General features: G+C 36.8%; 1 long non-coding RNA gene across 2 annotated transcripts in view; it reads left to right on the top strand.

Moving 5' to 3' along the window:
* Window positions 1-23,038, top strand: part of LOC108522851 (uncharacterized) — an 87,209-nt gene that overhangs the window by 5,469 nt on the left and 58,702 nt on the right. For both annotated transcript variants that reach the window (XR_001883619.1, XR_001883618.1), the window contains exons 2-3: window positions 16,510-16,603; window positions 18,835-18,992. This is a non-coding gene — a long non-coding RNA (uncharacterized LOC108522851). The remainder of the gene's footprint in view (window positions 1-16,509; window positions 16,604-18,834; window positions 18,993-23,038) is intronic.

Genomic DNA, 23,038 nt, shown 5'->3' with positions numbered 1-23,038 from the left:
GGAGGAGTCTTAGAGCATTCCAATATTTGTAAAACCAACAAAAACAACCAAACCCACCTCCCCATCTCACACACCCCTAACCTGTGAAATTGCATTTGTAAGCAAGGTGCTTCATAGGGGATGGCTCCGTTTCCTAGAGAGGAAGTTTTCTATCCATTCAGGGCAGTTTTATTGTCCTTATTTCATGTTTCCATAAATCACATCACTCTTTGTTCCTTTTTTGTCACAATTTCCGCCAAAATGATAAAAGTTAAGAAAGATGAAACAACTTAGGCTGCTTGCCATGCTTTTGCATGATTAATTCACATGTGAAGAAAACAAAATACCTTTAGTTTTAATTAAAGAATCTACAAAAGAGAAAAGTGTTTGTTGAGTGATAAATAATAATGATTGATTAAAGAAATGTGTAACCAAGCTCTATGAGCTATTGAAATATCCTGACAAAGAGGAAAATGGGAAGAATCTGGTTTTTTTTTTTAAAAGTCAGAATTCAGAATTCCATTTACAGTAAAAAATATTGGGAAAGGGAACCAGGAGATTTCCAGGCAATAGTAAGGCTTTTAGGTGAGTGAGGTCACTGGCTGAGGGAGTCCTCATTCAGGATGGGTAGAATTATTCAAGTTTCATGATGCCCAAAAGTGGATGTGGACAGCCAGAGAGCTGGTCTGTGTATTTTTGAAACAGAGTTCCCAGGGCCATGTCATCTTACTGTGGTCTTTTTTAAACATTTTCATCTCAATTCCCCAGGAATGTGTTTTCTTATGGGAAACATATTCTGACTTTAAAGTGTAATTCATTTTTGATACTATAATTCATTCAAATTTAGAATCACCTTTGTCGGAAAAATCTTAACAAAATTTTATTTAAATACCTTTATTACACAAAGCCATGTAAAGTGTATTTGGCTTCATGTATGAGTATGTTTATGAAATGCGCTGTTGGACATAAGTCAGTTTCAGAGACTTGAATCCATACAGCCTTCAATACACTTTTGTGTAGTTAGTTTTGTTTTATTTTCTCGCATATTTTCTCATACTTAAAAGTTCTCATTAGTTTAAAGGAATGTTGGTACTATCTAGGCTACTAAAGCATGGCTCATGAATCTCAGGAAGTGTTCAATAGTTTATAGTCAGGAAAAATAGATTTTGTATCTTGACCTTTACATTAAGCTTTTCTTTTCAGAACTATATTACCTTGCAAAGTACACAGGAAACTGGAGTCAGCTTGTGACCTTTTGTTAACATGTAGTTTTGAGAAATGGGAAAAAGGCATTTCTATTATCAGGAATTTTATTATCTAAAAGAGTTAGGAGTCAGTTGAAAGACCTGCCTTTCTTAAAAAGACAGCTAGCCATATAACTTTGGGACAGATATTCTCTTTTGGAGAATGCTGCAATTCCTGCAATGCCATCCCAAGGCCATTATGTGAAGTGAGAAGCAAATAGATTGCAGAAGGTGAAGATGCTAAGAGAGGTGAGGAAATGCTTGTCATGGTGCTGTCAGGAACATACATGAACTTGTTTTTATTAGTTAAATTCACCTTACTTAAAATGTAGCAGACTCTAGTGTTAATTGAAAATTCCCCTAGTGGATTAGAAAGGTAAGGGTGATCAAGTAAGGAGGTTAACTTGTTCATTTGTATATTTTCTGTTTCTTTCCCTGGAATCTATATACAAGGCTTTGTTTGTTTGTTTTTTTTCAGTGTTGTTTCCTTAGAATATTGCAGAAAGTAGGTAATCAATATCTGGATAAATAAATGAATGCTAAAGCTAGCCAACTAATTTCATTTTAAATTAAGCCTATTCAGGAATCACTATGTTTACTTATTACTCGTTAAGAACTTGAAAGACTGAATATTCCAGGAAGGTAGATTTTATAGACTCAGAGATTGGGTTGGGACTCAGGAACAATCAAATGAGCAGACTGTGAACTGTTGGTATGCTTTCTACAGTCCCAAGGAAGAAGCAAGAGCCTTGCAAGGAATGATGGGATAATGCCTTTTTTTTGTGGGACAAACTAATTACTTAATGAGTAGCCAATAACATTTCCTCATACTCTGGTTTCTCTTTGGATCTTGCAAACCCTTTGTCTTTTACAAAAAAAAACAAAAAACAAAAAACCCAAAACCTAAAAACCAAAACATTTCCTTATGTAAAGGGACATGACTTTTACAAAACATGAATATTTCCACTTTTCTTGTGGTTCTCCCTCCTGTCCTTCTGTCTTTTCAGCCAATTGTCAATCCTTGCCTCAGAAGTTTATAATTCTACAGAACAGCGAAGAAAAGCTTTTGGGTTTCAAAGGTATTGACTTTTATGTTGTAAAAATCTCAGGCCGAAAGGGAAAATTGATGATATAAGAGTAAGGTTCCTGTTTGCATCCTTTTCTCCCATGCCAGGGTTGGGGAAAGTAAGGCCCCCTGCACACCAGAATTACCCAGAGACGTGGAACACTTAGCACTGCATCATATGTTGGACTTACAGAGGTCCTCCATATTCCAGTGCGGGGAAGGAAGTAGTGGTACATTTGCAGAAGGCACTAAATTAAGCAACTCTAATGAACTAGATAGAAGGGGCCACTGCAACAGGATTTAGTTTCCTCCTTGAATCATGAAAGAGACCAGGAGAGAATAGGCCTTCCTCTTTGGCAGTCAACATGGAAACAGGATGAACAAGACCAGGAGAAGGTTTTCCTCTGTTTCACAGGTATTCCCTATTCACTGGAAACTCATATGCATCCTGGAAAGCAGTTATATTAATTTTCCACCACAAAGTCAAAGTTTGCAACAGAAACTAAGTTGTTATAAAAGAAAATAATTACTTTAATATATGGACTGAAATTTGTACCCAATGCATTTAGATAACCCAATCATCTGTAACCTGAGTGATCCCACATCCTTCAACTTTCCTGAGTCCTCTTTCCTTTAGTATCTGATAGAATGGTTAAGCCTCTACCCTTTGCATTGCAGAAAATGTGGTGATTCTTATTATCTCCCAGTACTGATGGGAGTTTCCATTTTCTTGGTATTGTTTGCTGATCTCCTCTTCTAATGAATTCTCTGAGTTTCCTATGTGCAAACTGTTTGATACGGTTTTGATTTGTGCTCCCACCCAAATCTCATGTTGAATTGTAATCCCCAGTGTTGTAAGTGGAGCCTGGTGGGAGGTGATTAGATTATGGGGGTGGTTTCTAATGGTTTAGCATCATCTCCCTAGTGCTATCTTGTGATGGAGTTCTCACAAGATCTGGTTGCTTGAAAGTGTGTAGCCCCTCCCCTTTGCAAGTGTGTGCTCTCTCTTTCTGTCTCTCTCTTTTCTGCTGGCCATCTGAAGATGTATTTTCTTCCTCTTTGCTTCCACCATAATTGTAAGTTTCCTGAGGACTTCCCAGCCATGCTTCCTGTATAGCCTGCAGAAACATTAGCCAATTAAATGTCTCTTCTTTACAAATTACCCAGCCTCAGGTAGTTCTTTATAGCAATGCAAGAATGAATGAATACAGAAAAGTGGAATCAGAGAAGTGGGGCATTGTTATAAAATACCTGAAAATGTGGAAGCAACTTTGGAACTGGGTAATGGACAGAGGTTGGAACAGTTTGGAGGGCTCAGAAGAAGACAGGAAGATGTGGAAAAGTTTGGAACTTCATAGAGACTTGCTAAATGAGTGTGACCAAAATGCTGATAGTGACATGGACAATGAAGTCTGGGCTGAGGTGCTCTCAGATGGAGATGAGGAACTTATTGGGAACTGGAGTAAAGGTCACACTTGTCATGTTTTAGCAAAGAGACTGTCAGCATTGTCCTCCTGCTCTAAGATCTGTGGAACTTTGAAGTTGAGAGAGATGATTTAGGGTATCTGGAAGAAGAAATTTCTAAGCAGCAAAGTGCTCAAGAAGTGTCCTGGCTGCTTCTAACAGCATATGATTATATTCATGAGCAAAGAGATTATGTGAAACTGGAACTTATATTTAAACGGGAAGCAGAGACTATAAGTTTGGAAAATTTGTAGCCTGGTCATATCGTAGTAAAGAAAAATCCATTTTCTGGGGAGAAATTTAAGAAAGCTGCAGAAATTTGCCTAAACAAAGAGGAGCTGAAGTTTAATAGCCAAGACAATGGGGAGTATGTCTCCAAGACATTTTAGAGACCTTCATGGCAGCCCCTCTCATCACAAGCCTGGAAACCTATGAGGGAAAAATGGTTTCATGGGCCAGGCCCAGGGCCCTGCTGCTGTGTGCTGCCTTGGGACATGGTATCCTGCTTCCCAGCTGCTCCCACTCCAGCCATGGCTAAAAGGGGTCATGGTACAGCTCTTGCTTCAGAGGGTGCAAGCCTTAAGGCTTAGTGGCTTCCACATGGTGTTAAGCCTGCACGTGCACAGAGGCAAAGAGTTAAGGCTTGAGAGCGTCCACCTGGATTTCAGAGGATATATGGGAATGCCTGGATGTCCAGTGAGAAGTCTACTGCAGTGGGGAAGGACCCTCATGGAGAACCTCTGCTAGGCAAGTGCAAAGGGAAAATGTGGGGTTGGACTCCCACACAGAGATTCTACTGGGGCACTGCCTAGTGGAGCTGTGAGAAGAGGACCATTGTCCTCCAGACCCCAGAATGGTAGATCCACAGACAGTTTGCACTGTGAGCCTGGAAAAGCCACAGGCACTCAATGCCAGCCCATGAAAGCAGCCACAGGGGCTGTGACCTGCAGAGTCACAGGGGTGGGGCTGCCCAAGGCCTTAAGAGCCCACTCGTTGCATCAGTGCTGCCTGGAAGTGAGACATGGAGTCAAAGCAAATTATTTTGGAGCTTAGAGATTTAATGGCTGCCCTGCTGGGTTTTGGACTTTCATGGGGCCTGTAACCCCTTCATTTTGGCCAATTTCCCCCTTTTGGAATGGAACCATTTACCTAGTGCTTGTACCACCATTGTATCTTGGAAGTAATGAACTTGTTTTTGGTTTTAGAGGCTCATAGGCAAAAGTGCCTTGTCTCAAATGAGACTTTGGACTTGGACATCTGAGTTAATGCTGGAATGAGTTAAGACTTTGGGGAATTGTTGGGAAGGCGTGAATGTGTTTTGAAATATGAGAAAGATGTGAGATTTGGGACAATATGGGGTGGAATGATATGGCTTGGATTTGCATCCCCACCCAAATCATATGTTGAATCGTAATCCCCAGTATTGAAAGTGAAACCTGGTGGGAGGTAATTGGATCATGGGGGTGGTTTCTGATGGTTTAGCACCTAGTGCTGTCTTGTGATGGAATTCTCATGATATCTGGTTATTAGAAACTGTGTTATCCCCTTTGCTACATAATAAAGACCAATTTCTTACTTCCTTTATTTCTCTAGTGCATCACTAACCGAAACTGATGATAATAGCAGATTTTAAAGAAGGTTTGAGGTAATAGAAAGGAATAACAGCAAAAATTACTGCAAGCAACTATTGGAAGTGGAACATTAGATATTAGAGTCCTAATTATTTCTTCTTTAGGCATCTTCTTGCACATCTTTTCTGTTCTATGAAAATCCCTCTGAGTCAGAAGTCATAGTCAATTTCTCTGGAGTGGTATTTTGAAGTTCTCTGTGGTCTTCAAAGGTGTACATAAGCAGCAAATAAAACTGTCTTGAGGTGTAATCTGAGGGTTAAATAATGAAGAGTTAGAAAGGTGGTCACTGTGCTTAAACAGTCTGGCAAGGTGGGCTGTTTACTAATCAATAACCTTGTCATCTTCTTCAGCTCCTCTGTACTATGCCCTGTTCTATAGTTTGCTTCAATGCATTCTATCACTCTATTTGCAGCTCATGCAGAAATGCCAGTCACTCACTGTAGCACTTTTCCTGTGTCAGTTCCTAGGTGTGCATCACACCACCACCATTCTTCAAAATGCTACTTTCAATGGAATACTCTTCATTATATACAGAACTCTTACCCTGAAAGGGTCTACATTGCTCTGCATGATCAGCTTGTTCCTCCTAAGCTTTGGTATTACTGAAATTTATTAAGAGGATCCTCTTCAGAGTATTACATAGAAACAACACCCATTCCTAACAAGAACCTTAAAAAAGTCTATTGAACTTTCACAAAGGTGATGGCAGAGGCATACCAGCCTCACTTCTCTGTCATTTAACTGCATTGAAATTCAAAGAGAGCAACTCCATAAGCATCATGACCTGGTGCTGTTGAGTTGTCTAATCAATGTAACCATTCGGCCTTGAATAAATTAACATGAAGGAATGTCAGCTCACTGAATCCCAAGAAACAGCATCTTACAGAAGAATAATTAACTTGCTGAAACTATGAGAACAAGAGATGCCAAGATTTGTTTAGGAAGATTTTCAGCCCTATCAGAGATCACACTAAAAGCAAGCAGTTTGCATACTGACAGATTTCTCTTTGGAAAATGAGTTGGAAGTTGTAGGCAGATCCAACCAGTGCTCATAAGTTAGGTCAGAGGGATATTAAAGGGAAAGACATGGAGAATGCCCCAGATGCACGGCTCAGAAAGGAAGATGAGCCTCCTGAGTTAGTGTTCCATGCTTTTACGGCCCTTCTCTGAGTGAACATGTGTGTCGTAAATGCTCATCACCTAAGTCTGTGTTTATTAGCTTTTTTAATCTGCAGATGACACTTGACCTATACAAGGGTTGGTGCAAAATCATGCTCAACTTTGTGTCCTGAGTGGCTGACACATTGCTTTGTGTATGGTGAATTTGCAACGTATGTCTCATGAGGAATGGCATTTATAGCTTAGCCCCTAGACAGAGAACTGGAGCGTAGTGACTGACTCATATCAGCACTTCAGGACAGCAGAATGTGGATAAATAGAATAATGAGAAGAGTAAAGACAAGTCAAGTTATAGTAATGATATCTATTGCTATCATTAGCTCAATTATGCTAATCTATGTGCTCTCCTGCCACTTTCCAAACACATTGGTCATCTTAAAAACACATCCTTCTCTTCTGCCCATGATCTTGGTACACACTCTTTCTTCCCCTTAGAACTCCCTCTTGCTTTGAACATGGCCAGTATCTTCTCATCTAATATTGTTTTTGTCAGAATGGTCTTTTCTGACCATACAACCTATGTTTCTCATCTCCCTATTGACCCCAATCATGATCATGGCAGCACTTATAATATCTAATTGATTCATTTATTTGTTTACTTCTTTTATTAGTCTGTAATTCCTATCAGAATACAAGCTCCATGAGAACAAGGACTTTTCTTTTTATTCATTCTTTCTCCAGTGCCTAGTACAGTGTTTAGCCAAAAGTAGTCTCTCAACAGGTATTTGTTGGCACCTAACTAGTAAATATTCTCTAATCATTATTACATGTTTTGAGAGAAATAATGGAAAATATTTTTAAAGCATAAGATTTGAGGTCATTATTAGAAGTGTGATATAAAAAGTAATCTCAGATTTGACTTTCAGGGATAGGATATTCTGTCTGAGTTGCAAATGCCATGTAGAAAACATTTCATCTTAATAAAATATATGGACAACATCATTTTGAACAAGGACTTTTTAATAGCTGTTATCATATAAATGTAAATTGCATATCTACATCTATTACGCAAACTCTAGAAAATGGACAATTGTTTGAAAATGATACTTTCATTAATAATACTACAACTTTTAGTCTAGAAATGTTGTGGATCAGTGGTGCATAAAATCTATCTTAGTAAAGAGCCACCATCAATATAAAAATATTAAAGCCTCGAAACCATATGTCTTCAGCATGAGGTTGGGACTGGACAGTACAGTAAACAAGTCCAATTTATATCACTGTAGCCTTTCTCATTTTGGGGAACATAGTTGAGAGTGGAGGAAAGTCCTGGGCTCTAAACTCGGGTACTGTCCCTAACTTGCTGAGTGATTTTGTGCAAGGCACTGTATTTTCCTCTGATATATCTGTAAAATGGGCTGATAGGAATATCTACTTTACAATTTGCTGACTGGATTGAAGTGACATGATATAAAGCAATTAAAACAGGGATTGACACATAGCAAGAGCTTAATCTTAGTGCATTGTTATTGATACATATGATTATTTTTATTGACATTTTGCCTCAACTAAGTCATTAGGAGATACAGCACATCCTCTCTACAGAAGTAAGGAAGAGAACACAGAAACAGACCCATGTGGACGTATGTCTATTTCTGTGCATTATCAATGAGTTGAATTTTTCACTGACTTTTGTTTTGTGTGAAACCTGCACAATCCTTCCTTCAATTTCACAATGATCCAACTGAATCTTGAAAGTGACCTGAAACACCAGATCATTTAGCAGCCTATTGTTATGTACTGCATCAACATGACCTCAGGCAGTATAAATTTTGTCCTGTCAATAATCCTCTCTCTTGAAACCACTGTTTTGGGAAAGAAAACTACTGTTTTCTTACTGATGACTATCAGGTAAGGGAAGACAATGAGACAACAAATACTGTACTTCTTTCACAGATGGTCCGGTGAAACTGGAGATAAATTTTTGGGCAAGAGATGCGTAGGTTCATAGTGTGCTAGAAACTATTTTATTAGAGACTTGAAATGTGGAGACTATGCTACTTAAAACAAAAAAATTCTGTCAATGATGGGGGTGGAAAATGAGGTCAGAGTTTTTTGCCTGGTGAATAGTCTGATTATTGACTTCACATTCCTCGAGTGTGTGATATTATGTTATCCACTGTGTGTGTGTTTGTCAGACATTTTGTCCTAAGGCTTTATTAATATTAACCTCTCTCTTCTAACGTTGAAGAGTAATTAACTTACTTACATTAGACATTTAACTGAATAATGGATACAGGTAATGTAGTATGATTGCTTTTGAAGTTTTGACCACGCAAATGATAATAGGGCTGTGCCATATGTGACCTATTTTATGATTGGCACCAAGATTTGTGCAGGTATCAGCTGCCATGTTCTTCAGAAGAGACTGGATGTCCCACACTCCCAAGATAGGGTTCTGTAACTAACATGGTGATTCTATTTTCCTTGCCAAAGAATGATTTGGGAATAATAATAAAAATGATGATGGTAATGATGATAAAAATATTGGTGAATATTTCCTCTGTGATTCTTAGATTCCTGGCATGAATCTAAGTGCTTTCCATGTTTTAATTCAGTTAATTCTGTGCTCCAGAAACCATTATTATCCACATTTTACAGATGAGAAAACTGATTCCCAGGGAGAATAAGAAACCTCCATACATTCAGGAAGTGATTGAAGCAGGACCTAGGCAGACTAGCTCATGTTCTTTGCTCTTAACCGTTATATTATATTTTATTTTAAATGGACAGAAGACCAAATTCTAGCTAACAAAATGAGGGAGGAAGTCTCTGGAGAGGTGAATTTTCCTTATACTGCAGGATAAAGAGCTTTTATTTTCTGAATGTGACTCTGGTTTTTGATCATGAAGGCAACTATAAAAGCAACTTAAGAGCTTTGTGAGCTGTTGAATTAACCAATTCTGTACCAACCATAGCGCCTAACTGCTTGTTAAATGAGATAATAAATGTCCTTTCTGTTAATGCCACGTTCTTGTTGGGTTGTCTGTTAATTGGAACTGAAAGAATCATAACTGACATGGACTTTGGATGAAGTTATTTCAAACAACGTGTCTCTGACCAAAGAACTCACTTTACATCAAAGAAGTATGGCAAGAGGATAATGCTCATGGGATTCAAAGGTGATGGCAAGGCGTATTAAGGTGTCTGTAAAGGCCCATTAAGGCCTACAAGTTAGGAGAGAAACCCTTAAGAACTAGTATTCGCTAGCATGACAGGATGACTATAGTCAAAAATAATTTAACTGTACATTTAAAAATAACTAAAAGAGTATAAACAATATGATTGTTAGGAACACAAAGGATCAATGGTTGAGGTGGTGGATACCCCATTTAACGATGTGATTATTATGCATTTCATGCCTGTATCAAAATATCTCATATAACCCATAAATATGTATACCTACTATGTACCCACAAAAATTAAAAGTTAAAAAAATTTTAAAAAAGAAGCTGGGCTGCTGCTCTAGAAGATATAAACTAACTTCCCCCCAAATGCTCCCTATTCTGTCTTCTGACACCACTGATTAGTTTTGTCTGTTTGGAACTGTATGTGAATGGCATTATATATCATACACTTTTCTGTGTCTGGTTTCCTTTGTTTAACATTATGCTTGTGAGACTCATTTGTACTGGTTGTGGTATAGTGATAGTTTTGCTGAATAATCTCCTATCAGATGAATATATCATAGCTTATTGCTCTTTTCTCCTGTGGATGAAGTTTGTGTTATTTTCAAGTTTGTTTATTATAAATGGTCCTCCTGTACACAATTCTATATATTTCTTTTGGTGAGTGTACACACACACACACACACATTTCTGTTGAGTATGTATTAGATGAGAATTGCTGGGTAATGTGGGTAATGGAATATGCATATGTTCAGTGTAGCTAGCACTGGATACTTCTGACTAGTTTTCCAAAAAGATTTTATAAATTTATGTTGTCATCAGCAGTGGATGAGAGTTCTGGTTGCTTGGCATCCACATCAACACCTGATATTATTAGTCTTTTTATTTTTAGCCAGTCTTCTGGGTGTGTAGTGGTATGTTACCATTTTTTTTTTAAATTTGCATTTCCTTCATGCTAATGTGACTGAGTGTTTTTTGTTTATGGGTCATTTGGTTATGCGTTTTAGTGAAGTGACTATTTAGGTCTTTGGCTCATTTTATTTATTTTATTTTATTTGTTTTTTAAACTTTTATTTTGGGTTCAGGGGTACATATGTAGGTTTGTTACATAGGTAAACTTGTGTCATGGAGGTTTGTTGTACAGATTATTTCATCACCCAGATACTAACCCTAGTACCCAATAGTTATTTTTTTCTGATCCTCTCCCTCCTCCCACCCTCTACCTCAAGTAGGCCCCAGTGTGTGTTGTTCCCCTCTATGTGTCCATGTGTTCTCTTCATTTAGCTTATAAGTGAGGACATGTAGTATTTGGTTTTCTGTTCCCGTGTTAGTTTGCTAAAAATAATGGCCTCCGGCTTTATCCATGTTCCTGCAAAAGATAGGATCTCGTTCTTTTTTATGGCTGCATAGTATTCCATGGTATATATGTACCATATTTTTAAAATCTCATCTGCCATTGATGAGCATTTAGGTCGATTATATGTCTTTGAATATAATCTGTGAATAGTGCTGCAATGAACATATGTGTGCATGTGTCTTTATGGTAGAACAATTTATATTCCTTTGGGTATATACCCAGGAATGGGATTACTGGATTGAATGGTAGTTCTGTTTTTAGGTCTTTGAGGAATCACCACACTGATATCCACAAAGGTTGAACTAATTTACCATCCCACCAACAGTATATAAGTGTTCCCTTTTCTCTGCAACATTGCCAGCATCTGTGATTTTTTGACTTTTTAATAGTAGCCATTCTGACTGATCCTTTGTCTATTTTCTATTAGCATGTTTGTCTTTTACTTTTTGATTGTTAGGAATTCATTATATATTTTGCATATGAATCCCTTGTTGAACATATTTGTGGAACAAGGTGTTCATATGCAAAGCATATGATGTGGCTTACTGTACTTCTTATACTTTTTATACTTTGTGGCTTAATAATGTCTTTTCACGAACAAAATTCTAAATTTTAAAGTAGTGTACTCTATTGGTCCTTTACTCTGTGATTAGTAGTTTGGGGTTCTCATTTAAATAATATCTGCCTACTCCAGGAACATAAAAATATTATTCTATCTTCTAGAAATTTATTGTTTTAGTTCTCAAATTTCAACTTACAATTCACCTGGAATCATTTGTGTGTGTGTGTGTGCCATGAGGTAGAGATTAAGTTCATTTTTTCACATATCTGTATCTAGATATAACCTAGTATGATTTGTTGAAAGAATCATCCTTTTGCAATTGCTCTGTAGCACCACTGTGGAAACATACTATTAAAAAACGTAAGTAAGGGAAGCTAAAGAAGAATAGGTTAGGCAATTTTTAGATTTCATGTCTACTAAAGAAGCGGAAAATGCTAGCCATACATTTCTATATGAATAGGATGCGGGTACATGACTTATGCTTTGGTAATCAATTCGCTACACAATGATTTGAATAAGGGTTTAGTAGCCGGAAGAAGTGGAGACTACAATAGGATCTATTCTGACAGTGGGTGTCACCGGCAGCAACAAGAAATAGGGTTGCAAGGCTACTAATGTCCAAAGAACAGAGGTTGTATTTGGCAAACTGTTTATACTACGGAGCCATACAGGTGTGAAGTTTGCAAAATTCTAGCCAAATATCATGATTATGGCAAATAGATCTTGGTATTGAATCTTGGTTTCACCATTTATTATCTGTGTTACCTTACACTTTCCTAAGTCTGATTTTTACTCATTTTAAAATTTGAGAATGATAGTATTACATTTTCAGTAATTTGGAAATAATCAATGATGAAGATCTAAAACATCAAGCTCATTGACATGTTATGCAGGCACACCCAAAATAGATCCTCAATGAACGGTAGCCTGTTGGTCCAAATGCTAACAATGGGTTCAATTTCCTTATATTGACAAGAGAATTCTCACCAGATTTTTGCAGAGAAAAATATGATTCCAGTACAAAGAACTATGTGCCTTATTCTTGGTCATCAAAGTAACCAGTGCATAACATTACTTACAAGAAGCATGACAATGATTTAAGAAAACTCAGCCCAAATTTATTTTAACTACTGGATATAGAAGAACCCGTCCAGATGATTAGTAATATTTTTCTTCATGTATTGGTCAGAATATTGACTGAGGACCCAACTTAGTTCATTTTAATTTTAAAAATGTAAAGCAGGTACTCTTATTGATATAAAATGAATATAAGGTCATTATAAAACATTTAAGCAAAGCAGACAGGTTCAAAGTAGAAAGTAGAAAGAAATCCCCAAACTCTACAACTCAAACTAATTGAAATTTTAACATTAGAAGTCATTTTAGAAATCTTACTAAATATATATACAGGCAGAAAAATGAATCTTTGTCTCTCCATTTGTCTCATGAATGTATATATATGTATTTCATGCATGAGACAGAAATACTTAATAACATTGGAATCACATTCTTTTAAAGTAAAATCTGTTCAATTGTACATTAAATAAAAAGAGTTAAAATGAAATTTCTGTCATTAATCGATTTCAGATAAAGGATAAAGATATAAAGATTTCTTCACCAGAAGCATTAGTCTCTAACACTATTCTAAGGTTAATAAAAAGATTAGAAAATTCATGAAGTATGAATCTTTTTTTAATTATACAACATAGTTAAATTAATAATATAGACGGATACATTATGAAAGCTAAAGTGATTAACAAAGTGATCGTTTGTCCCTTCTCTCTTTCTTGAGCCTCCGGATTTTGATTTAGGTTATTTTACTGTGTTAGAAATTTTAGAACATTTATACTATTTTCACTATATGTACTGTCATATTCCAAGCATTCTATTTAATTTCTATATTTTATAGTTAATGCTAATTCTTAATCTTTTTAAGGAAGCTTCTTCAATTTCAAATTGTGTACTTGGATTTTCTCTTGTTCATCAATTTTTCAATTGTTTGTTCAAGAAGCAGTGGTTTTACACGCTTGGGAATGTCTGCCCATTACTTTTCTCTTTCCCTTTTCTTGACACAGAGTCTAGCTCTGCAGTGGCCTGATATCGGCTCACTGCAACCTCCACCTCCCTGGTTCAAGTGACTCTCCTGCATCAGCCTCCCAAGTAGCTGGGATTACAGGCATGTACCACCCTGCCAAATTAATTTTTGTATTTTTAGTAGAGATGGGGTTGGACAGGCTGGTCTCGAGTTCCTGACCTCAAGTGATCTGCCCGTCTTGGCCTTCCAAAGTGCTGGGATTACAGGTGTGAGCCACCGCACCTATATTTGCCCACTGCTTTTCTATTGGAGTAATTATTGGATCATTATTACAATATAAAGCCATGCTGTTTTACCCCTGAGAGTTTTGTGGATATGTTCCATTACTTTCTGATTTTGAATGTTACTGTTCAAAAAGCCAAGTCTGAAGCCAAATGTTTTTTTCTTTCTCGTTTAATGTTGATTTGCTTTTACTACCTGGATGCTTCAACAATTCTAACTTCATCTTTAAAATTTAGTAGCTTAATGAGAATATACCTGGTTTGCTTATTCTGCAACAGCTTTCATATTAGAAGATATATTTTAAAAATTTTATTTAGTTTTATTCAAACTTTAAATAAATACTTTTGTATTTGTTTTCCATATACCTTTTCTTTCCTCTTTTTCAATGATTGATAGATGTCATTTATCTGCCATTTACATTCACCAATTTCTTTTCATTTGCTTTAAGCTTTTTGTCCCTATTTCTCCCTGCATGTATACATGTTTTAAGACATTCCCATGCTGCAATTTCAATTTTTTAACTTGTTTTTTTTTCTGTTTCTAATTTATGTATTAGATCTATAATAATATAATTTTTTGTTTCTCATTTTTTTCCCGTTAGCACTTCAGTTTCCCTAATTTGTTTTATCATCTCGTCTTTGAGTTCTTTTATTGAATTCATTTTCTTTCAAATTATTTTATAGTGTGAAGTTATTTGTGGGAAATAAGTTCTGTTCTTTGGGTTATGTCTTCTTGATGATGGATTTTTCATTTGTTATTCACTAGCTAATTTTTTTTTCAACTGTAGTCTGTTGCCATTGTTTCCATGGCATGCATTTCATTTGGTTATTGGTTAACAGAGAGCTTTGTCTGGAAGTTTCTGTTATGACATAGTATGAGTAAATTCTCTTTGCTATCATTCTTTTGTTTTGGAGAGTTGTTTGATTTGTTAATTTAGGTGCTATATTTTGATGGCTTGGTTGTCTGTTCTATCTGCTTTTCTGAAACCTGAGGGTTCAAGGATTAGAGAACTATAACCCTTGTTCTGGACAATTTGGGTTTGGCTTTCTCACTGAAATCCTATAAATGTCTCCTACTAGGGCCTATTTCCATTGATAGCATCTGTTTTCTCCATCTGAAGATGGTAAGTTCCAGTATCTGTTTTTGTCTTTCTGAGATCCTCCAGGAGTGTGATCCTCCAGGATTCTCCAGATCCTCCAGGACCTCTAGTATTGAACATCTTCCTGTGTCTTTCTACTCAGCTCTCAGTCGCCCTTTCTCTAAGTTGGAGGACATTAGCAGCATTCTTAGAATTTCTTCAACCTACCTTTTTTCTTTAGTAAGGTTTTCGGAGAATGAAGATCTGTTGGGAGTCTTGTTGGATTCCATGGTATTTATTTATCATACATATTGTGAATATTCATAGCGCTCGCTATAACATTTTGATGTATTTGATTATGTGGCACCACCCCAAACATGCCAAATGTAATGCAAAGTTTATACATATATTTTAAAATACGAACAAATCTGAATTTCTAGCTTATGTTCTGTTTCCATTGATTGACATTTACAGCACGAAGCTACTTCCCTTCCCTTGTTTGCTTGCTGCTGGTAAATTTGAGGCCGTTTACTTTTTCTTGTTTTTTTAAAAAAAATTTTAACCCAAAAGACTTGAGCTATGACTTCATATTACGCTTTATAGTACAAAGCAAAAAACGAATTCAAAATAGGGAATTACATAAAACCAAATGTATTCATTCAATGAAAGTGCATTTTTAACTCTCTTGACATTATTTTCTGGGAACCTAAATCTATTGTATTTTAACTTAAAATGTAATTGAGCTCTAAATTCCAATGATCTTTATTTTCTCAGCATTATTATCAAATGAGTCTTAAAATGGAAATTACAGTGCTTTTTGAATGAATTATTGTATTTTAAAATTTTCATATATTTTGCATAAACATCCTTTTGGAATAATATTATTTCATGACTTTTGAAAAAAATATTCCTCCTCAGTGACATCCCTGCAACTCTTATAGTAAACACATATAGTTAGGCTAGTTTTATCTTTTCCCTGATGGGAAAGTACACAATTATCTATAAGATATTTCAGCCCGTAACTGTGTTTTATCCTTCTTTGAAGAACGCCCCCCTCCCCCCCCCACACACGTGTGCATGTGCACACCCAAAACAGTTTTAATATTACTATAATACTATAGCAAAATGTTTGACGCTGGGTGCTATAAACTTTAATACATGCAATGCAGTTTGAGAATCTTAACAAATTTCTAAGTGGGCTCTTAAAAATCAGACTCTCAATACCTAAATCAGGATTACTAAAATGATTGCAGGAATGAAGTCTATTGAGGAAGAAATATAAAATACAATATAATTATTATATGAGAAGTTTGAAAGAAGGTATTCATTATTTCAATGTTTCTGGACCAAAATATATATATATATATCTTAGTAAAAGTAACATAAATACAAAAAAGTCTTCATGTTGCTTAACATATAAACATTTTCAAGGAAATTAAACATATCTGGTAGTTTTTAACAAAATTAAAACTAGAAAATTTGATCCATTGCACGTTCTTTTCAGGAGCATGGACTATTCTCTCATGTTGAATGTGGCAGTTTTCACATACAAGCAGGAGAGAAATTACACCAAGATTTTGGAAAACATGTTATGTAAGGTAAGATACTATTATTTCTAGTTTAGAAAACTAGAAATCATTTTCTATGAAGAAAAAGTAAGACTTCCAGTATTTAAAAAATTGACTAAATTTGGCCATGCATGGTGGTTCACGCCTGTAATCCCAGCACTTTGGGAGGCCGAGGCAGGTGGATCACTTGAGGCCAGGAGTTCAATACCAGCCTGGGCAACATGGCAAAACCCCGTCTTACTAAAACTACAAAAAATTAGCCAGATGTGGTAGTGTGTGCCTGTAGTTCCAGCTACTTGGGAGGGATAAGAACCGCTTGAACCCTGGGGGGTGGAGGTTGCAGTGAGCCAAGATCATGCCACTGCACTCCAGCCTGAGTGACAGGGTGAGACTCTGTCTCAAAAAAAAAAAAAAAAAAAAAAAAAAAAAAAAAAAAAAGACTACCTTTAATAACTATGGCAATTACTGAAATTTATTAAAATGTTTACTATCATCAAATGTACTCCTATTATTAATCATATATATTCATTTGTTAAAGTAAATACAGCCATTGTGATACTATCCCAGACAATAGCAAAATGCTAACTCTTCCTTACTTGCTTATGTATTCACCTAAATAAGAGCAAATTTACTAGTCTTCTGTTTTACCTATGGGAAAAAAACCATTATTTCCTTAAATGCAGTAAATCATCGATTAAATCAATAAAAGAACTGATAGTCTATAATCTTAGATCCCAGAATTTTTTCCCTCAGTACTCTTAGTTCTACTGGGAACTATCGTACAATAATATTTGAATATTATTCAATTATATTACTTATAAAATTATCAGCTTCAAGGTGTAGATTTTTATTGATCTGATTTTATTAGCTTAGGTAATAGTCTTCTGTCTTGTTTTTCATCTTTCTTAAGCCAAAGCTATCCAGCTTCCTACTTTTCAAGAGGACATCTGCCCTTTCTTTAGTTTCTGCCCCCTTGTGCTAGTATCTGCTCATTGTGAGAGAAACACACAATCATGCTGTGTTTAAAGTCATGCTCATGGCCGGGCGCAGTGACTCACACCTGTAATCCCAACATTTTGGGAGGCCAAGGCAAGAGGATCCCTTGAGCCCAGGAGTTTGAGACCAGACTGGGCAACATAGTGAGATCCCATCTCTACAAAAAATGTTATAAAAAGAAAAAAAAAGAAAAAAGAAAAATAAATAAAGTCATGTGTCACCATGCCTGGCTAATTTTTGTATTTTGTAGTACAGACGGAGTTTCACTATGTTGCCCAGGCTGCTCTCGAACTCCTGACCTCAAGTGATTTGCTTGACTCGACCTCCCAAAGTGCTGGGATTACAGGCATGAGCCCCATCTCTACTAAAAATACAAAATTAGCCAGGCATGGTGGCACGTGCCTGTAATCCCAACTACTTGGGAGGCTGAGGCAGGAGAATTGCTTGAACCCAGGAGGCGGAGGTTGCAGTGAGCCAAGATCGTGCCACTGCATTCCAGCCTGGGGGACAGAGCGAGACTCTGTCTGAAAAAACAAAACAAAACAAAACAAACATAAAAAACCCTAAAACCTATTCATTGTTTATTTGAAATTCAAATTTAACTGAGTTTCCTGTATTTTCACTGGCAACCCTACCCCTTCTACCACTTTGGATTATAAGGTCTCTGCATACAGGGTTATGCATGCTACACTGTATCTTTACAGTAAAAAGAGCAGTGATAGTTTCTTAAAATGTACATATAGATTGCTGGAAAAGTCTTTGGGATGAAAAGCATCCCATACAATCAGATATTTCTTTTAATTTTGTATTGTTTTAGTAGAAATGGGGTTTTACCATGTTAGCCAGGCTGGTCTCAAACTCTTGATCTCAGGTGATCTGCCTGCCTTGGCCTCCCAAAGTGTTAGGATTATAGGCATGAGCCATCGCATCTGGCTTACAATCAGATATTTTTATATACTTTCCCTTAGGACCTTCCAAGCCTAGATTATTTACTAATAATTTATGAGCCTATTTATCATGAGCACTGCCTGTAAGTTTATAAGGAAAGCTGTACTATGAGGGAACACTTACCTTGGCAATTCTATAGAATGACAGCCCAGGAAGACAGTCGCATACAAACCTCTGTGTCTCTGCCTTTGTTCCAGAAGATGAAGTGATAATGGCCCTTCAGAGACAGAGATCCTTTTGCATTACTCTATGGTTTTCTGCTTTCATCTGGGCAAATAATGTAAACTTAATACAACTTTTTTTGTCTTTTCTCCCAGGTTATTAGGACCTCTATGATGGGGATCTGATAAAGAAGGAAAACACCTCACAGCGATGACTGGCATGTGATCACTTAGCCAATGAGATAAGACGCTGTAGAAATGATGTGATAATGAAGTCTCCTGAGTTCCAGGTCCATATTAGCAGTGGATATGAGGTAAACATTGAGCTTTTTCTCAAATTTAGTTAACAAGCTTTATTATAGATACAGCTCAAATTAGTTAATTCAGGAAGCTTATTTTGTAGAAATTAAAACATTAATAAACAGAAAATTTAGAAATAAAGAACTCGGCTGACACTTTGACTCTTTGAAACAAGTGGCCTTCCATGCTCTGAAAGATTATGGCCACCCTTTGAGACATTGGAATGGTGTCCATTGCATTTTATCAAGTAACTATAGGTCAGCCTGGGAAATCTGCAATTTCCTCCACTCCTGTCACTGTGGTTGCTGTGAGATTTTGTGTCATCACTGTGCTGTCTTCCCTCTCCACATGAAGGTGAGCTCTCTGACTTCACTCTAATGTCTGTGATTTCATGCCTGACCTGATTGTTGCGGGGCAATTCCCTTGTTTGGAGAATTCTGTGCTTTGGTTAGAATTTTTAAAGGTTTTTTTCCTGTGGTCAGATTTCTGTTTCGTCCTGTGTCTTACGCACCTTGTTCTCCTACAGAGAAGATCCTTTGAAGTTAGTGGAAGCTCAGTTTAAAGGAAGATCTACTGCTTTGTGTGGTGGATGACCATGGGGGAGCAAGAAGGCAGCCTCTGGCTTTTGTTTTGTGTGTATGTGTGTGTGTGTGTCTGTGTGTGTGTGTGTGTGTGATGTACCTGGAAAAATAACACAATTAGCATTAAAGAGTATGTTTGGCATGTTTAAAATAAATTGTAAACCAAATGTATTTTAAAGAATTTGTACAAATTTCTAATTTAGTAAAATGAATGACTATTGAGTATTTATATCAATAAAGCAACCACTCGAATACAACAAAGCATGCATTGCACGTTTCTCCCACTGTTTATCTCCATCTATAACCTCCCTACTCATCAGTTTGAGATTTTTTATATGGAACAAGTGTGGTTCTTGCAGGGAAATAATCTTTAGAATAAGGATAAAATATTTAAGAATATGTACTTAAAACTTAGCAAACCCATTGGAAAATGATCCAGAAAATGGTATTCAGAGATAAAATCAGAATGTGTTTAGGAGAAGAGCACTGATGAAGGTTGGTGTATGTGGCATGTAAATAATACATTGATTTAGATGGACTTTTACGATGGGAGAAGCTCATCAGGCCTTATGTAATGAGTTAGTGTCTACCTTTTCCTTTGAAAATTTCATTTTCATTACAATGGGTTTCCGGCATTTGTACTTTGTTATCTCTTCAAATTCATACAATTAAAATGGAACTCATGACTTCTTTTCCTTGGAGGTACTAAAAATTCTGCGCAGTTGAAGGAACTGTGACCTTTCTTAAATGGGCCCATCTTCTAGCTCAAAAAAATAATTCTTAGATGGTGCTTTAACGCCTAGCTTTAGTGCAAGATAGATTGTCAGGGTAATAAATTAAAGGCACCTCACTGTAGCTCTGTTGGCCAATGTTCTACCACAGACCCATATTAATATTTTATACCCTTTAATATTATTACATGATGCAGGCTTTATTTAAATGGATTTGACGGGTCTCTTGGTTGGCTTGACAACCAGAGGGAAAAATTAATGTTCTGCATTTAATCTCAGCTCAAGGTGCTAAATTATTTTGGAGGTCAAAACCGTCATGCATATCATGCTAAATTATTGAATGTAATAACTATTAGCTAGCTGTCTATTTATGTGTTTTAAAAATTGTTTACTTCAAGCATCTTGAGCTAATTTTAAAGTAAATCCTTCTTTTAGTTTTTTCCCTCCTATGTGCCGTTATCATCCTAGCCCTTGCAATTGTGGTAATAGAACTAATGGAAGATGCCAGGTGCCCTTCTTATAAGTGAAATCAACTGACTAAATGTTAGTAAGTCGCCGAGAGCATTCCTCCTTTCGTTGGTTCCATCTTCATATGAAGTTCAAGTATGTTGAGAGAAATAGTCACTTTGTTGTAATGGAAGCTATTATCTTATTTTAAAAGCCACATAATGTTTTGCCAAAAGAAATATTGATTCCTAAAAGAATACAGTAAGCCATATTCTAATTATTTTAAGAATAATTGGAACAACATTAAAAAAAGAAATGATGCTGTTGGATTTCTTTTTAAGAAATGATTTAATGGGAAGTATGACAAATGAAATATAAAATGATGTATTTATTATTTACAGTGAAAATAGGTCACATATCCTTGTCCTTTGGAATGATCTTAAGAGGTGAATCAATGTCAACAGTATTATGAAATATTTAGGCTATATAAGGATACAATTCTGAATTCTTGGACATTTGTGTAATGACTTATAAGAAACTGTGACTTGTGAGTAGGCTCTTATGTCTTTACATACAAGAAAGGTGGTAAGGGGAAGTTTGAAGACACCTGTTGTCCTGTACAGTTTCTGCCTCCTCTGGGTTTTATCTTAACTAGAGCAAGCACTTCCTATGTATGAGGCTTTCTGGCGTTAAGCAGTTTTAGCTGCATTACTTAAAGTAACATCAGTCATGGCCAATGGGCTATGACGAAAAAAAGAGCTTCAAATAAGAAGCTAATTTTTCTTCCTGGTAATGAATGGTGATGGGCCAAAAAAACCTCCAGCACTTTCCACGGCAGGGTAACAGCTTCTTTGCATAAGCAGAGTGAGCAATTGGCAAGACTGGCTATTGGTGTACAAGCTGGACCTTATAGAAAGGGCTGAAGCAGCACTCTTTATGCCATCTTTCCTTCTGTCTTTCCTATCTTGCTTGTAAATTACTCCATTCATCTAAATGAGAGCTTTTGTATAGCTGTTAGTTTGGAAATGGTGGGTCTGTTTAGTGACTCAAGATAGCTTCTTGGTAGCATCTAGTCAAGCAGAGATAGATGCAGGTGGCATCTAACAAGCAAGGAGTAGGTGGTTGAGGACTGCTCAGCCTCTGTCCTCATTAGGTGCTGAGGTACATCAAGTGACTAATAACCAGGTAATAGGCAGGCTAAGGATGCCCAGGGGAGGAAAACAGTTTAACTTCCCACCAGGTGCCTGACTTCCTGACAATAAACATCTAGGACCCATGCTGTGACAATGTCATTGGGAGGAGATATGTTTCCTTTTCTTTCTCTTCACCCAGTGACTCAATTAATGCAAGAACATAGCAAAACAAAATGAAAACAATTTCAACTAGTACTTGCTACACTGGGGAAATGGAATAGAGGATTGAATAAGACTGTTCTTTCCCTTGATGAGCACATAGGCTACTGCCTTCCTCAGTTTGTTGACCTGGTACATGTGGCTCTCTCAGAGGAATCCTTGGAGAAAGCATCAAAGGCAACCAAACCAGGGAAACCAGGGAAGGCTGTGTGGAGCAGAACAATGAGGCACTACAGAGATGGGACTTCATAATATAGGATAGGAAAGATAGAGGAGATACGAGGATGTGTATCTCATCTCAGGACAGAGAGAGGCAACATTCAAGGTGTGCGAGATTTTGAGATGAGGATTAAAGAAGATGTCAGCGCTTGGTGAATTGAAACTAGATAAGTATTTTTGTTTGCTTGTTTATCTTTTTGGGTTTATGAGTTTCTGAGACCTTAGTATTTTCATTGATGACATTTTTGAGCTGGATGTTTTGACTTCTTTAAGATCTGTGTTTGTATCTATCTATATAGTTACATAGATGCATGTATAAAGATTCTCCTTGCTCTCCATCTCTCTTATTTGAAGCTGGACACACTTTATGCTTAGACAGACTTTTAGAATCATAAGAGCTGGGGTGGGACAAAGAAACAAAGCAGTATTTTAATACAGGGCCCCACTCTGTCACCCAGGCTGAAGTGCAGTGGTGTGATCATAGCTCATTGCAGCCTCCAACTTCTGGGCTCAAGTAATCCTCTTGCCATAGCCTCCCAAGTAGCCAGGACTACAGTTGCGTGCCACCATGCCTGGCTAAGTTTTAAATATTTTTGTAGAGACAGGGTCTTGCTATTTACTCAAGCTAGTCTTGAACTCCTGGTCTCAAGCAAGCCTCCTGCCTCAACCTTCCAAGAGAGCTTACTTTAAATGTTTCATGCTACTACCCCTTAACATTGGTACTCTCCAG

The sequence above is a fragment of the Rhinopithecus bieti genome, unplaced genomic scaffold, assembly GCF_001698545.2.
Source record: "Rhinopithecus bieti isolate Rb0 unplaced genomic scaffold, ASM169854v2 scaffold_66246, whole genome shotgun sequence".
Classification (NCBI taxonomy): Eukaryota; Metazoa; Chordata; class Mammalia; order Primates; family Cercopithecidae; genus Rhinopithecus; species Rhinopithecus bieti.
The sequence above is the reverse complement of the archived record's forward strand: the minus strand, read 5'-3'. Positions and strand labels throughout refer to the sequence as shown.